The sequence below is a fragment of the Hyla sarda genome, unplaced genomic scaffold, assembly GCF_029499605.1.
Source record: "Hyla sarda isolate aHylSar1 unplaced genomic scaffold, aHylSar1.hap1 scaffold_412, whole genome shotgun sequence".
Classification (NCBI taxonomy): Eukaryota; Metazoa; Chordata; class Amphibia; order Anura; family Hylidae; genus Hyla; species Hyla sarda.
In genome coordinates, this window is record NW_026610427.1 from 52,894 (window position 1) to 67,200 (window position 14,307).

Consider the following 14,307-nt stretch of genomic DNA (forward strand, 5'->3'; position numbering starts at 1 on the left):
ATCATAGCACTGTAGTTCTGAGGGTTCAAGATGGATGCAACAATCTCCTGTTGCTTCTATGAAGGCCGTAATAGACGACATCACCAAACAGCTCCATAGTCACATACACAGCAAAGGAGAGATGTTGTTTACACCTAGTGATGTCAGTGGTATTGAGTGACATCACAGCACAGTGCTAAGGCTCCTGGGCCTGGACACAGCAGCGGCTGCAATATCTCAACGGAGAATACGTTTATATCTATGTGTGTGTGTGCGCATATATATATATATATATATATATATATATATATATATATATTTCTCCGCCGAAATCACTTTTAAACCCATTTCCACCTTTTTTTCCCTTCTCTTCCTCTTACTTTTTTTTCACGTTTTTTTACGTTTTTCTCCTTTTCGCCTCTTTTCTGGGCGTATTATTCTTCTTTTTCTTCTTTTTTTTCGTCTAATGCATACCCCATCAGTGCAGCAATGCTTATTCAATACCGCCAGCAGATGGAGACACTGGGGGATAATTTTCTAAGGATTTATACTGATTTTTCCTGTCTGAATTTGTCGCACAGAAAGTTGCAGGCCAAATATGTGTGACATTTCTGCGACTTTAGCTTCTAGAGCATTTTTACAACATTATACATAGGTGCTGAATACATAAAAAGCGACTGTTCAGCGACAGACAAGTCGCATCGGCTGAAAGTAGGCCAGAATGTCAGTCCATGTTGGAGCAGGTTTAGATACAGTCTAAAGCATAGATCTCAAAGTCTGTGCACAGAATTTAGCAAGGGCCTCGCACCTTCTGATGCATCAGGTAGGTGCACAATAGCATAGCCTAACCCTCTGTACTTTGGTCTATATTGATGCGGGACATAGACAGCCAGCTGATGACCAATCCATTAGTGCAATGGATGGCTGGAAGCATTTGTCTTTGCCTTTGCAATACCACAGAAGCAATGCATGGTCAATGTACAGCAATGACACACCTGTGTGAACAGCCAGGAGACCCCCCCCCCCCCATGTTATGTTACATAGTTACATAGTTAGTACGGTCGAAAAAAGACATATGTCCATCACGTTCAACCAGGGAATTAAGGGGTAGGGGTGTGGCGCGATATTGGGGAAGGGATGAGATTTTATATTTCTTCATAAGCATTAATCTTATTTTGTCAATTAGGAACATTCAGCACCCACCCGCTATCAAGGCAGCTGCCTATCATGTCATGCCCTACCTGCACAGGTGTGCTGGCTACTCAAATGATCCAATTAAGGAGGCCATTTAGTCAGCAGCAGCAGAAGTCCTGTGCCTGGACGCTCCAACAGGGGCCAGACACAAGCAGAAGCAGCAGAAGCAGCAGCAGCACCACCTTTTGTTTTTTGGCTGCAGCAGCAGCAAGGCCCACAGGGCTGGCTAGCTGGCTAGCCAGCAAGCAGGTAGCAATGAAAGTAGGAATCTTTCTTTTTAACCCTGTAAGGGGGTGGTGCACTGTACCCGAAGATACTGCCATATCGGGTCAATGCATAGGGCGACGGAAGCAAGCTTCGAAATCGGCCCCCGTTCTCAAAAATCCATTTAATATATGGTCCCCAGATAGGGGACGTATCAGATATTAAACTGATAAGAACAGATTTTTTTACTTTTAGATATAATATTCTTAGACTAAAAGACCTTACGCAGTCCAGATTACACTTAGTCTGCTAAAAGCATATTCCACAGATGTAGATTCCAAAGACTTTTAGCCACTTTGTGACCTAATCTTTTTTTATCCAATAAATAGAAAACATACATCTCACTAAGAGCTAGGCGAACACAATCTTTAGAGGTAATAGTGTCTCTTTTAAAAAGAAGAATATTCCTCGTCTTCCATAGTGCAATTTTAATACAATTTATACTAATCCACAAAACCCGAGACTTCTCCACAGATAAAACATTATAAAATCCATATAAAATAACTTCATGATTTAAAAAATTAAGATCAGAAATGAATTTTAGTAAGGGTCCTATCAAATGCCATATCTCTTGGGCGTAAAAACAGTTCCAAAAAAGGTGTAAAACTGTTTCCTCACTAGGACACCCCATTCTCGGGCACTTTGCACTACGACACAATCCTCTTCTGTGTTGGAATTCTCTGGTAGGCAAACATTGATGTGCTATCTGCCAGGCCAGATCTTTTAAGTCATTAGATAAGAATCCCATATTCACCATCCTCCAAACTCTTAGAGATTTCTCAGTGGAATAATTAGATATTAAGCAAATCTGTTCTATCTTCCTGATTTCAGGAACTAATTTTCGTGCATTACTACAAATTTCTTGACTAAAATTAGCAATGCCATAAATACGAATAATCTTTTCTAAAACCACATAGTGCGCTGGGGGAATAAATAAGATTGGGGACGTTAAAGGTAAGGTTATCCACTTTCTTTTTCTAAAAATGTGACCTGCAGCATATTTTAAAAAATAAGACCAATAACAGTTTCTTTGCAAGCCATTAAAACACATAGAAAAAAAGTGAATATATAAAAACCTTTTTAAATCAGGCACATCCTTACCCCCCAATTTCTTTGTCTTCATCATTACATCTCTCCTGAGTTTATCCATTTTAGACCCCCATAAAAAATGAAAGCAAATCTTGTTTAAAAACTTTAAGGTGCGTTCACTCGGTGGGAAAACCAAGCTTAAATATAGCATGATAGGTAGCAACAAAGCTTTCATTATCAGTACTTTTCCTTCTATTGTTAATTTCCTCATTTTCCAAAAACTTATTTTCTTTTGCACTTTCTCTTTGACGATGGACCAGCTTTCCTCTCCATTATTTTCATTGTCAAAGATGACACCCAAGATTTTGATTTTATCATATTGCACATTCACCTCCGTATTGCCCCAATTCCCTATTGCAAAGCAATCACATTTATTTTTATTTAATTTGAAGCCAGAGCCCTCACAAAAAAATTCTGTCTGTCTGATAGCACGTTTCAGGGATGGTTCATCTGAACATAGAATATTAACATCATCCATGTATGCTATCGTCTTTACGCTCTGTCCTCCACTTCCAGGGATTGGCACTCCTCTAATGAGCTTATCTTTTCTCAAAACATTCAACAGAGGTTCTATTGCACATATGAAAAGAATGGGTGATAGGGGGCACCCCTGTTTCACCCCAGACTGTAAACATACCTCTTGGGATAAAAAACCGTTAATTAAAATACGACTAAAACAGTTTTTATATAAAAGTGCAATTTTTCCAACAATAAAATCAGGAAAATTCATTTTCTTTAAAACCAACCATAAAAAATCATGAGAAACACGGTCATAAGCCTTTTGAAAATCCAAGGATAAAATTGCCAATTTCTGATCACATTGTTTCTGATACCATAAAACATCTTTTACAAGGTTTAGATGATCACTTATTTTCCTTCCAGGTACTCCGCATACTTGGTCACTGTGTATAACCTTAGCAATTACCTGCTTGAGCCTATTTGCTAAAATTTTTGCTAAAACCTTATAGTCTGTATTTAGCAGGGTAATAGGCCTCCAATTTTCTAATTTAGAGATGTCTCCTTTTTTAAAAATCAGAGTAACAACACCATCTCTCCAGGACGCAGGTAAAATCTCAGATTTAAAAGCACAGTTAAAAATACCTAAAAGATCATCTTTTAAAATGGACCAAAAACACAGATAAAATTCAACTGGCAACCCATCCGAACCAGGTGTTTTACCATTTAAAAAACTCTTAAAAGTGCTTAAAAGTTCAGGTAAAAAGATTTCATCACAAAGGCTCTCTTGGTCAGTTTTGTCAAGTTTTGAATCTAAGGTATCTAAAACATCATTAGTAAAGGAAATATCAATATCTTTTTTATTAAAAAGCTCCTGATAAAATACTTGTGCTTCTCGCAACATCTCTTCATTAGTTATCTTCCCTTCAATTACAGATATCATTTCTTTCTTTCCCACCACCTTCTTAAAAAAGAATCTCGAACACTTTTCATCATTCTCCAGACATTGCACCTTGCTGTTAAAAATCATTTCTTTTCCTTTTTGACTAATGGCATTTTTTATTTCATTCTTTGTCTGAGCAATAACATCATCCATCTCAAGCCCGGCTTGCTTTAGTTTATAATATGTTTGGATTTTAGTGTTTAACATTTTAAACCATAACTTTTTCTCCTTAGCCTTTTGGATGCCCACACGGATAAAAAACTGTTTAGTCCACTTTTTAACATCCTCCCACCAATCCAAAATATTTTTATATTGGGATTGACGCAATCTCCATTTGTTATAAGCAGCAATAAAATCATTTTTTGTTTTCATGTCCTCTAATAAAGTAGTGTTGAGCTTCCAAACGCCTCTGCCTTTCTCTAGGCCAGGTAAAGTGACATGTGCATATAATAACTTATGATCAGAGAAAATATTCGATAAAAGAGAAACATCAACTAGATTAAAACTTTCCGATAAAAAAATAAAATCAATCCTGGATTTGCAGACATTATTTTCCCATGTGTAACCAGGGTCGTCTGGGTATTTTCTCCTCCAGACATCGGTAAAGTTAAAATCCTCAGTCATACTCTTAATCTGTTTCTCTGTTTTATCCACTCTGACATGCACACTTCCACTCTCACGATGATCACCACTCATACAACAATTAAAATCTCCAGCCATTAAAATAGGTGTTGAACCTGGGATAAAAGCCTGAATATCATTAATCAAGTCGGCTCTCACATTTTTTTCAGGAGAAGCATAGATGTTAAAAAGCTTAATCTCCGAGCCATTGTACTTAATATTAACTAATAGCGCTCTACCAGGTATAATTTCTAAGAAGGACAAAACTTGTACATCTGAACCTCTAAACAAGATCCCAACACCTGAAGATCTGTTCAGATTGTCACCCGACCAGACCGATGGTCCCAAAGTCCAGCCACGACAAAGGTCCTCATAATTTGGACTATGTTCAATTCCACATTCTTGTAAAAAGAACAGAGAACAGTCCAAGGTCTCTAAAAAACTAAACAAAGCAGCCCTTCTCGTAGGGCTCTTTAGACCTCTCACATTAAGAGAGGAGCACTTTAAGGAAGCTATTCGCTACTGGAGTTTGAGTCCGATATGAAACCCACAGGTGACTCCGGGCTTTCGAACTCTTTGATATTTTTTGGATCGGACGCTGATCTTATAGAAGGCCTCCATGCATGTTGACTGTCCTCACATTCTTCTGAGCTTTTTTTGACAGGCCGTTTAATGCCAAGTTGTGGCTCATCTCCGAGTTCCTTCTTCCGCTTGATCTCCTTCACGCCAACCTCCATGGCTTCACTGCTCACTAGTGACCCTCCACCGCCAGAACCCTCCACAGAAGGTCTCCCCTCTGTCTCAGGCACAGCAGAAAGGTCCATAAGCTCCGCCACGACATCAGAAGTTACAGCCGGCTTTTCTGAAGGCGCCTCAGACCGCTGGGGTGCTTTCGCAGGTGGTACTTCAGCTTGCACTACACCCACTCTCCCCGCTACACGGTCAGCCCACGATCTAGCTACACTGGAACGGAGACTGCAATCTTTAAAGGCATGGCCTTCTTCACCACAAATGTTGCAGACAATTTTAGCACAGTCCTTAGAAACATGGCCTTCTTGATTGCACCGACCACAGCGAACTGTAGTGTCCGTGCAAACTTCCATAGTATGTCCGAATTTCTTACATTTCCTACAAAAAGTAGGCATCTCGGGATAAAACAAATAGCCCTTATCCCGACCGATAGAAAAGTTGGAGGGTGGATGACACAACCCTCCAATGCCAGTAGCATCCTCCTTCATTTTCACAAAAAACTTATGTTTCCCCGTCCATAGGTCTTCTGAATTCATCACCTTATGGGAATACTTAACAGAACTGCAGTATTTCCCCAAAAAGAGCTCAATATGGGACACAGTCACAAAGGGATTGTGCATACACACAACTAGAGGAATATCGCCACCAGTATACAACACTGTGACCGTGATCCCATCAAGCTCAGCAAGGTCTTGATTGCTTTTCAGCTTCTCAAAAAGATTCTGGCATGCATAAGCAGAGTCCAGAGTTAGGATGAAGCTGCCCTTCCGAGGATCTCTGAGACAGACGATGTTCTCTTTCTTCACCCCAAGAAGCTTGTAGAGAGTTTCTTTCACAAAATAAGAAAGTTGGACGAGTTCTTGTTTGTCTTCATCAACATCAAAGCGAAAGGAAAAACGAATCCGCGTTTCACCGGATGTAAGGTAACGGATGCGAACACCCATCTTGTCGATCGCCTTTTCGGTTCCTCGTAGCAGCCCCCCTTGGAAAAGGTAGGACAAACTCCCAGGATCCTCCTGACCAGACACTTGATCTAGCCAAAAGGCCGAGAAGCGATAACCGTGAAAGGGGCGGGCCCAACAAGGTCCCCTTCATGGGCACTATCACTGCTTGCTGTCAGGGAGGCTGCCAGACAATTTTCCATGCACACTCTGGGCTGGGGGGCAGTCAACCACCAGTACACACAGCAGAACCTAAACCCATACCATTATTGCTAAGCAGCAAGACAGGGGCCCATTGCACTCCCACGGGGCCTTTTTAAATGCAATCCATAACCCGGATTTGCCAGGAACCCTTCTTACTCCTCCTACTTGCATGTGACACTGGGCTTAGGATCTGCATAGGAAACACACACACAAGCACACACCTACCTTTGTTGCCTGCAGATGCCTCCTTGGCTGTCCCCAAACGGTATCAAACCAACACCCACGGGAAGCTGTAAGCATAGAGGACATGCCTGCACCCCATTGGACTTACCTGTGTGGGTTAAATCCGGGTTATTTGACAACCTATGGCGGTGATGGTTCTGCTCAGGCAGAGCAGTGCTGATGCTCCTCATAAAGCTGTCGCTGCTGTGAAGGTTCTAGGTGACATCACAAATCCCTTTGGTTACATACACAACAAAGCTGGGTTGTTGTTGTTTACACTCTGCAAGGCCTGTGGAAGTGAGTGACATCATAGCACTGTAGTTCTGAGGGTTCAAGATGGATGCAACAATCTCCTGTTGCTTCTATGAAGGCCGTAATAGACGACATCACCAAACAGCTCCATAGTCACATACACAGCAAAGGAGAGATGTTGTTTACACCTAGTGATGTCAGTGGTATTGAGTGACATCACAGCACAGTGCTAAGGCTCCTGGGCCTGGACACAGCAGCGGCTGCAATATCTCAACGGAGAATACGTTTATATCTATGTGTGTGTGTGCGCATATATATATATATATATATATATATATATATATATATATATTTCTCCGCCGAAATCACTTTTAAACCCATTTCCACCTTTTTTTCCCTTCTCTTCCTCTTACTTTTTTTTCACGTTTTTTTACGTTTTTCTCCTTTTCGCCTCTTTTCTGGGCGTATTATTCTTCTTTTTCTTCTTTTTTTTCGTCTAATGCATACCCCATCAGTGCAGCAATGCTTATTCAATACCGCCAGCAGATGGAGACACTGGGGGATAATTTTCTAAGGATTTATACTGATTTTTCCTGTCTGAATTTGTCGCACAGAAAGTTGCAGGCCAAATATGTGTGACATTTCTGCGACTTTAGCTTCTAGAGCATTTTTACAACATTATACATAGGTGCTGAATACATAAAAAGCGACTGTTCAGCGACAGACAAGTCGCATCGGCTGAAAGTAGGCCAGAATGTCAGTCCATGTTGGAGCAGGTTTAGATACAGTCTAAAGCATAGATCTCAAAGTCTGTGCACAGAATTTAGCAAGGGCCTCGCACCTTCTGATGCATCAGGTAGGTGCACAATAGCATAGCCTAACCCTCTGTACTTTGGTCTATATTGATGCGGGACATAGACAGCCAGCTGATGACCAATCCATTAGTGCAATGGATGGCTGGAAGCATTTGTCTTTGCCTTTGCAATACCACAGAAGCAATGCATGGTCAATGTACAGCAATGACACACCTGTGTGAACAGCCAGGAGACCCCCCCCCCCCCCCCCCCCCCATGTTATGTTACATAGTTACATAGTTAGTACGGTCGAAAAAAGACATATGTCCATCACGTTCAACCAGGGAATTAAGGGGTAGGGGTGTGGCGCGATATTGGGGAAGGGATGAGATTTTATATTTCTTCATAAGCATTAATCTTATTTTGTCAATTAGGAACATTCAGCACCCACCCGCTATCAAGGCAGCTGCCTATCATGTCATGCCCTACCTGCACAGGTGTGCTGGCTACTCAAATGATCCAATTAAGGAGGCCATTTAGTCAGCAGCAGCAGAAGTCCTGTGCCTGGACGCTCCAACAGGGGCCAGACACAAGCAGAAGCAGCAGAAGCAGCAGCAGCACCACCTTTTGTTTTTTGGCTGCAGCAGCAGCAAGGCCCACAGGGCTGGCTAGCTGGCTAGCCAGCAAGCAGGTAGCAATGAAAGTAGGAATCTTTCTTTTTAACCCTGTAAGGGGGTGGTGCACTGTACCCGAAGATACTGCCATATCGGGTCAATGCATAGGGCGACGGAAGCAAGCTTCGAAATCGGCCCCCGTTCTCAAAAATCCATTTAATATATGGTCCCCAGATAGGGGACGTATCAGATATTAAACTGATAAGAACAGATACTACACTTGATCTTAGCCAAAAGGCCGAGAAGCGATAACCGTGAAAGGGGCGGGCCCAACAAGGTCCCCTTCATGGGCACTATCACTGCTTGCTGTCAGGGAGGCTGCCAGACAATTTTCCATGCACACTCTGGGCTGGGGGGCAGTCAACCACCAGTACACACAGCAGAACCTAAACCCATACCATTATTGCTAAGCAGCAAGACAGGGGCCCATTGCACTCCCACGGGGCCTTTTTAAATGCAATCCATAACCCGGATTTGCCAGGAACCCTTCTTACTCCTCCTACTTGCATGTGACACTGGGCTTAGGATCTGCATAGGAAACACACACACAAGCACACACCTACCTTTGTTGCCTGCAGATGCCTCCTTGGCTGTCCCCAAACGGTATCAAACCAACACCCACGGGAAGCTGTAAGCATAGAGGACATGCCTGCACCCCATTGGACTTACCTGTGTGGGTTAAATCCGGGTTATTTGACAACCTATGGCGGTGATGGTTCTGCTCAGGCAGAGCAGTGCTGATGCTCCTCATAAAGCTGTCGCTGCTGTGAAGGTTCTAGGTGACATCACAAATCCCTTTGGTTACATACACAACAAAGCTGGGTTGTTGTTGTTTACACTCTGCAAGGCCTGTGGAAGTGAGTGACATCATAGCACTGTAGTTCTGAGGGTTCAAGATGGATGCAACAATCTCCTGTTGCTTCTATGAAGGCCGTAATAGACGACATCACCAAACAGCTCCATAGTCACATACACAGCAAAGGAGAGATGTTGTTTACACCTAGTGATGTCAGTGGTATTGAGTGACATCACAGCACAGTGCTAAGGCTCCTGGGCCTGGACACAGCAGCGGCTGCAATATCTCAACGGAGAATACGTTTATATCTATGTGTGTGTGTGCGCATATATATATATATATATATATATATATATATATATATATATATATATTTCTCCGCCGAAATCACTTTTAAACCCATTTCCACCTTTTTTTCCCTTCTCTTCCTCTTACTTTTTTTTCACGTTTTTTTACGTTTTTCTCCTTTTCGCCTCTTTTCTGGGCGTATTATTCTTCTTTTTCTTCTTTTTTTTCGTCTAATGCATACCCCATCAGTGCAGCAATGCTTATTCAATACCGCCAGCAGATGGAGACACTGGGGGATAATTTTCTAAGGATTTATACAGATTTTTCCTGTCTGAATTTGTCGCACAGAAAGTTGCAGGCCAAATATGTGTGACATTTCTGCGACTTTAGCTTCTAGAGCATTTTTACAACATTATACATAGGTGCTGAATACATAAAAAGCGACTGTTCAGCGACAGACAAGTCGCATCGGCTGAAAGTAGGCCAGAATGTCAGTCCATGTTGGAGCAGGTTTAGATACAGTCTAAAGCATAGATCTCAAAGTCTGTGCACAGAATTTAGCAAGGGCCTCGCACCTTCTGATGCATCAGGTAGGTGCACAATAGCATAGCCTAACCCTCTGTACTTTGGTCTATATTGATGCGGGACATAGACAGCCAGCTGATGACCAATCCATTAGTGCAATGGATGGCTGGAAGCATTTGTCTTTGCCTTTGCAATACCACAGAAGCAATGCATGGTCAATGTACAGCAATGACACACCTGTGTGAACAGCCAGGAGACCCCCCCCCCCCCCCCCCCCATGTTATGTTACATAGTTACATAGTTAATACGGTCGAAAAAAGACATATGTCCATCACGTTCAACCAGGGAATTAAGGGGTAGGGGTGTGGCGCGATATTGGGGAAGGGATGAGATTTTATATTTCTTCATAAGCATTAATCTTATTTTGTCAATTAGGAACATTCAGCACCCACCCGCTATCAAGGCAGCTGCCTATCATGTCATGCCCTACCTGCACAGGTGTGCTGGCTACTCAAATGATCCAATTAAGGAGGCCATTTAGTCAGCAGCAGCAGAAGTCCTGTGCCTGGACGCTCCAACAGGGGCCAGACACAAGCAGAAGCAGCAGAAGCAGCAGCAGCACCACCTTTTGTTTTTTGGCTGCAGCAGCAGCAAGGCCCACAGGGCTGGCTAGCTGGCTAGCCAGCAAGCAGGTAGCAATGAAAGTAGGAATCTTTCTTTTTAACCCTGTAAGGGGGTGGTGCACTGTACCCGAAGATACTGCCATATCGGGTCAATGCATAGGGCGACGGAAGCAAGCTTCGAAATCGGCCCCCGTTCTCAAAAATCCATTTAATATATGGTCCCCAGATAGGGGACGTATCAGATATTAAACTGATAAGAACAGATACTACACTTGATCTTAGCCAAAAGGCCGAGAAGCGATAACCGTGAAAGGGGCGGGCCCAACAAGGTCCCCTTCATGGGCACTATCACTGCTTGCTGTCAGGGAGGCTGCCAGACAATTTTCCATGCACACTCTGGGCTGGGGGGCAGTCAACCACCAGTACACACAGCAGAACCTAAACCCATACCATTATTGCTAAGCAGCAAGACAGGGGCCCATTGCACTCCCACGGGGCCTTTTTAAATGCAATCCATAACCCGGATTTGCCAGGAACCCTTCTTACTCCTCCTACTTGCATGTGACACTGGGCTTAGGATCTGCATAGGAAACACACACACAAGCACACACCTACCTTTGTTGCCTGCAGATGCCTCCTTGGCTGTCCCCAAACGGTATCAAACCAACACCCACGGGAAGCTGTAAGCATAGAGGACATGCCTGCACCCCATTGGACTTACCTGTGTGGGTTAAATCCGGGTTATTTGACAACCTATGGCGGTGATGGTTCTGCTCAGGCAGAGCAGTGCTGATGCTCCTCATAAAGCTGTCGCTGCTGTGAAGGTTCTAGGTGACATCACAAATCCCTTTGGTTACATACACAACAAAGCTGGGTTGTTGTTGTTTACACTCTGCAAGGCCTGTGGAAGTGAGTGACATCATAGCACTGTAGTTCTGAGGGTTCAAGATGGATGCAACAATCTCCTGTTGCTTCTATGAAGGCCGTAATAGACGACATCACCAACAGCTCCATAGGTCACATACACAGCAAAGGAGAGATGTTGTTTACACCTAGTGATGTCAGTGGTATTGAGTGACATCACAGCACAGTGCTAAGGCTCCTGGGCCTGGACACAGCAGCGGCTGCAATATCTCAACGGAGAATACGTTTATATCTATGTGTGTGTGTGCGCATATATATATATATATATATATATATATATATATATATATTTCTCCGCCGAAATCACTTTTAAACCCATTTCCACCTTTTTTTCCCTTCTCTTCCTCTTACTTTTTTTTCACGTTTTTTTACGTTTTTCTCCTTTTCGCCTCTTTTCTGGGCGTATTATTCTTCTTTTTCTTCTTTTTTTTCGTCTAATGCATACCCCATCAGTGCAGCAATGCTTATTCAATACCGCCAGCAGATGGAGACACTGGGGGATAATTTTCTAAGGATTTATACTGATTTTTCCTGTCTGAATTTGTCGCACAGAAAGTTGCAGGCCAAATATGTGTGACATTTCTGCGACTTTAGCTTCTAGAGCATTTTTACAACATTATACATAGGTGCTGAATACATAAAAAGCGACTGTTCAGCGACAGACAAGTCGCATCGGCTGAAAGTAGGCCAGAATGTCAGTCCATGTTGGAGCAGGTTTAGATACAGTCTAAAGCATAGATCTCAAAGTCTGTGCACAGAATTTAGCAAGGGCCTCGCACCTTCTGATGCATCAGGTAGGTGCACAATAGCATAGCCTAACCCTCTGTACTTTGGTCTATATTGATGCGGGACATAGACAGCCAGCTGATGACCAATCCATTAGTGCAATGGATGGCTGGAAGCATTTGTCTTTGCCTTTGCAATACCACAGAAGCAATGCATGGTCAATGTACAGCAATGACACACCTGTGTGAACAGCCAGGAGACCCCCCCCCCCCCCCCCCCCCCATGTTATGTTACATAGTTACATAGTTAGTACGGTCGAAAAAAGACATATGTCCATCACGTTCAACCAGGGAATTAAGGGGTAGGGGTGTGGCGCGATATTGGGGAAGGGATGAGATTTTATATTTCTTCATAAGCATTAATCTTATTTTGTCAATTAGGAACATTCAGCACCCACCCCGCTATCAAGGCAGCTGCCTATCATGTCATGCCCTACCTGCACAGGTGTGCTGGCTACTCAAATGATCCAATTAAGGAGGCCATTTAGTCAGCAGCAGCAGAAGTCCTGTGCCTGGACGCTCCAACAGGGGCCAGACACAAGCAGAAGCAGCAGAAGCAGCAGCAGCACCACCTTTTGTTTTTTGGCTGCAGCAGCAGCAAGGCCCACAGGGCTGGCTAGCTGGCTAGCCAGCAAGCAGGTAGCAATGAAAGTAGGAATCTTTCTTTTTAACCCTGTAAGGGGGTGGTGCACTGTACCCGAAGATACTGCCATATCGGGTCAATGCATAGGGCGACGGAAGCAAGCTTCGAAATCGGCCCCCGTTCTCAAAAATCCATTTAATATATGGTCCCCAGATAGGGGACGTATCAGATATTAAACTGATAAGAACAGATTTTTTTTTTTTTTTTTTTTTTTTTTTTTATTTAAAGCCGAGGAACGTGCTTTCGATTCACCCAAAGTGCAAGAAAAAGTGCAAACGTGTTACACTAAAAAAACGTGCACAAAGGATGCGGTCTATCGCAAGCCCTTCTCCGATAGGAGAGAGGCCCCCTAACAAACCTTACCCTTCGCCTCCGGACCAAAAGGTACCTGCGAGGTTCCAGGTTCGATGTCCCTTTTCGCCGAAGCTACTAGGGGACCACAAATGCTCCCGGCATCCCCCTTGGCGTTAGCCAAGGTATCTGCCCGCAGAGCCGATTACGGTAGGTACCCTGCCAAAGCAGGAGTACCCGGGGTGTTTGCAGGGAGGTGCGGAACCTAATGGCCACACACACCTCCCCTAGACCGCCAGGAGGGACACCCAGAAGGGCTACCGCATCCTGACCAATCCTGTGAACACACAACACGCAAAAAGTGACACAGTGAGACAAAAAAGAAATAAATAAGTGAATGTGTGCAGATATACTGCCCGGACATCCGGCCGGATCTATAAAAATTTCTCTGATCCTAGCCAGAAGGCCGGGAATCAAGAGGTGAGTGCCACAAGGTGAAGAGATTATGGTGCCCGTGCTTCAACTCAGTGAGCCTATCCTCCCAGTGAGTTTCGGCACCTCGGGGTCACCACTCCCCGAGGCACAAAAGTACCTCGGCTCTAGACCCTCTCAGCCTCATGGCGAGACCCGGAGGGAACAGGTCACATCGGGGCAGCCGTCGAGCTGATTCCTCAGAACCAGCCCCGGAAAGCCCTGGTACACCTGCATCCTCCATGCAGCACCCATCCCCACCAGCCCCATACCGGCGTTACTGTCCACCGGCATGAAAGACTGATAAGAACAGATACTACACTTGATCTTAGCCAAAAGGCCGAGAAGCGATAACCGTGAAAGGGGCGGGCCCAACAAGGTCCCCTTCATGGGCACTATCACTGCTTGCTGTCAGGGAGGCTGCCAGACAATTTTCCATGCACACTCTGGGCTGGGGGGCAGTCAACCACCAGTACACACAGCAGAACCTAAACCCATACCATTATTGCTAAGCAGCAAGACAGGGGCCCATTGCACTCCCACGGGGCCTTTTTAAATGCAATCCATAACCCGGATTT

The 14,307-nt window shown here is 44.0% G+C and overlaps 4 non-coding genes and 1 pseudogene across 4 annotated transcripts; all 5 read right to left on the reverse strand.

Annotated features, from left to right (window-relative positions):
• Positions 1–1,464: 1,464 nt before the first annotated feature.
• LOC130333551 (U2 spliceosomal RNA) lies at positions 1,465–1,641 on the reverse strand (annotated as a pseudogene).
• Positions 1,642–8,442: 6,801 nt separating this feature from the next.
• On the reverse strand, positions 8,443–8,633 carry LOC130333573 (U2 spliceosomal RNA). Its single transcript, XR_008875735.1, has one exon. It is a non-coding gene; the product is annotated as a U2 spliceosomal RNA (small nuclear RNA).
• Positions 8,634–10,726: 2,093 nt separating this feature from the next.
• LOC130333574 (U2 spliceosomal RNA) lies at positions 10,727–10,917 on the reverse strand. Its single transcript, XR_008875736.1, has one exon. It is a non-coding gene; the product is annotated as a U2 spliceosomal RNA (small nuclear RNA).
• Positions 10,918–13,005: 2,088 nt separating this feature from the next.
• Positions 13,006–13,200, reverse strand: LOC130333556 (U2 spliceosomal RNA). The gene has a single exon (XR_008875722.1). It is a non-coding gene; the product is annotated as a U2 spliceosomal RNA (small nuclear RNA).
• A 693-nt stretch (positions 13,201–13,893) lies between these two features.
• Positions 13,894–14,081, reverse strand: LOC130333561 (U2 spliceosomal RNA). The gene has a single exon (XR_008875724.1). It is a non-coding gene; the product is annotated as a U2 spliceosomal RNA (small nuclear RNA).
• Between the last annotated feature and the right edge of the window lie 226 nt (positions 14,082–14,307).